We start from the raw sequence: 3,344 nt of genomic DNA, 5'->3' as shown, positions 1-3,344 counted from the left end.
TTTTTTTTTTTTTCTATTCTTTTTTTTTATTTTATTATTTTGTGTGTGTTTGGTCCTGCTTGAGAACTGAGGTCTCAGCAGCATGACGTGTGGTTACATGTAATTTTGTAATGTGTGTTAAATTTGTAAACATATATATTTTTTCTTTTTACAACAGAGATGTCTACGGCTAAGTGGTCCCGATCCCCCCCTTCCCCCCACCCCTCAGAAGATCTTTCCCTGCATAGCAATGAGGAGTGGGAGCCGGAGCCGACCCAGGAGGAGGATACGACCGACCAGTCATGCAGTGACCAGCCGCGGTCGTCAAGGGACCAAATGGAGATGTCAAAGAAAAAGAAAAAGCCTAGACAGGTGAATACTGACAACACCTGCAGACACAATAGCATCCAACTTGACACACCCTAGTTTGCGCACTGCCATGAAGACCTACAGGTATCTTTGCACACTGCCAGGGATACTGACACTCACAGGTACATACCGATCTTAGTAAATGCATGTTTTGTTTTTTTTATCCCTAAAGGCAAGAAGCCAGCCAGAGGAGCAGTCGGAGGAGGAAGCCTTTGGTGAAGATGCAGGACCGAAGAAGCCGCGTGGACCCAGATACACTGAGGCGGAAAACTGTGCCCTAGTGCATGGTGTCGACAGGTCCTACGACGTTCTGTATGGATCAAGGGCACAGACCACAGCAGCTAAGACCAAGCAAAACATCTGGGATGCCATCGCGAGACAAGTCACTGCAGTATCTGGAAACCGCCGGAGCACCAGAAACTGCATGAAGCGGTACAGTGATTGCCGCAGACAGACCAAAAAGAAGATGGGGATTCAGCGCCGACATGAGACAGCTACGGGAGGTGGTCCGGCTCTCAATCTGAAGTGGCTACCCTGGGAGAATGTTATCAAAAGGCGCATGAACCCTAACATGGTCGAAGTAGTTCGCGGAGGTGTGGACTCCAGCCGTCCTGCTGGCTTTCCCGAGGAGGAAGAACCACCCAGAAGACGGAAGACGGCGGGAGACAAGCAGTCCAAAAGAAGGCATGATGGTAAGAATACATTCAGATGAGCTGTACTAAAAAAAAATATTTTTGTATTTGCTAATGTGTTTTTTTTTCCAGACACGCCTGCCCAGAGGACATCACCTGCGCACAGGACATCGCCAGCGCACGGACCATCACCTGCGCAGCAGGCATCAGCAGCAGCGCGCGGACCATCATCTGCGCAGGCCATCACCAGATCGTCATCTCTCCAGGATCTCTGGGACTGTGACCGAAGAGCCTCAACAAGACACTACCCTTGTGGACCCATCACCCAAAATGTTTAAGTCTACAGGGTTAACGGACGAGACTTTTCTTGGGTTTGAAGACAGCCGTGCAGACGTATCCAGCCAGACCCTTGAAAAGTCTGCAGAATTGAGGACAAGTGAAGCTCCTGGAGCAGCGGCACCACTGCATGGAGAAGGTTTGTATTTATTTTTGTGGGGGTGGGGGGATGGGAGGGGTACCATTTTTGTATAGTTTATTAACTTACTTTTTTTTTTCTTTTGCAAACAGAGGTGCCACGGACCAGCAGAGGACTAGCGTCGGGGATTGGTTCCTACTACAGGCCAGATCTCATACAGGATTCATCAGAGGATGACGAGGTGGAAGTGCAGCAGCCTGCTGTTTCTACATCCCTGTGTGAGTAAATATCGAATTGTGAGCCTTCAAACAAATGTATGATGAATGTGTATAATAATTTCTAATTTTCTTTTCAGCTGCACAAATGCAATTGGTGGCAGACGTACAGGAAGGGCAGGATCCCTCAAATGTTCAGAGGGTACACACCCTGGCAGCAGAGATGAATGTCAGCCAGGATAGTTTTCGGGTTGTCGTTGGAAGCAGACTGGACGCCATTGAGAGGACAATGGATAAGATGGCAAACGGTCTGCTTGAAATGCAGAAGGCTCAAGCCGACAGCACGGCCGAAATTCAAAAGACCAGACGAGAAGATCATAGGGAGACTATGGACATCCTTCAACTTCTGACCACATCCATCAACCGGCTGGTGGAGAACACAACATGCCTGGCACACAGCTCTAACAACATGTCGGAGAGCCACCGACATTCCGCATCCAGCCAACAGATCATCGCAACCACACTGCAGATGATGTACAATAAGCTCCCAGAGCCAGCTCGTCAACACGCTGGTGATCCACCACTTCCGCTATCACAAGCCACATGGACGCCTCCTTCCCTTCCTCCACCACAATCCTGGTATAGACAGTCACAGCTGTACCAAGGATATACAGGGATGTACCCCACCCACCAGATGCCTCCACCACCAACACCGGCCACAACATCTGCACCCGCACGGGCACCGAGGCTTATTCAACCCACTATCCAGCCGCCCAGGACATCAACGCCCCATCAGGAGGAAGACGAGGATCCGGACAGACTTCCACCATAAGCCCGGTCGTATTGTTTTATTTACCGTTATGTTTTTCATGTATCCCTTTCTTCCCCTGCCATTAGTTTTTTTTCTTCTTACTATTGTTTTATATGTGTTGGGCTCCCCCACCCGTGACCGGGTACTACCAAGGAGCTTTATGTCTAGGCATACATGCGCGGGCATGTATGCAGGTGCGTGTGGTAACGGATGAAAGCTCCTTGTGGCTACATGTGTGATGGGCCAAAGAGCTATTCTGATACCACTTTTTTTACCCAAAAAATCCTTTTTGTATTGGTGTACAATAGGCTTTCATTGTTGTGTGAATTTACTATTCACTATTGTTTGTTTTTGGCTTATTCATAGGATTGGGTTGAAAATTGAAGTGGACTGCATAGTTCGTGTTTGCGTACCAAGGTGAGTAGAGCCATGTTCCAATGTATATTTTCAAGAAACTTTGGACCGCCTGCCTTTGTGGAACCACACAGCCCGGCAATGGGTCATGCTGGGCTGTGTGGTTCCACAAGTGCAGGCGTGTCAAAGTGCTGACCACTGACACCACTATTCCACTTTGGACCGCCTGCTTTTGTGGAACCACACAGCCCAGCAATGGGTCATGCTGGGCTGTGTGGTTCCACAAGTGCAGGCGTGTCAAAGTACTGACCACTGACACCACTATTCCACTTTGGACCGCCTGCCTTTGTGGAACCACACAGCCCAGCAATGGGTCATGCTGGGCTGTGTGGTTCCACAAATGTTCTTGGGAAAGGAATGAACATCACATTAGTGTCTTTACTTATATGCTTTTTTTTTCCCATGGATATCTACACAAGAAAAGAATGTAAAGAAGAACAAACTATTTTTTTGTTTTATTACATTTCATTTTTTATTTCAAAAATAAAATTAAATTTTTCTTTAATAAA

The sequence above is a fragment of the Pseudophryne corroboree genome, assembly GCF_028390025.1.
Source record: "Pseudophryne corroboree isolate aPseCor3 chromosome 8 unlocalized genomic scaffold, aPseCor3.hap2 SUPER_8_unloc_3, whole genome shotgun sequence".
Classification (NCBI taxonomy): Eukaryota; Metazoa; Chordata; class Amphibia; order Anura; family Myobatrachidae; genus Pseudophryne; species Pseudophryne corroboree.
The sequence above is the reverse complement of the archived record's forward strand: the minus strand, read 5'-3'. Positions refer to the sequence as shown.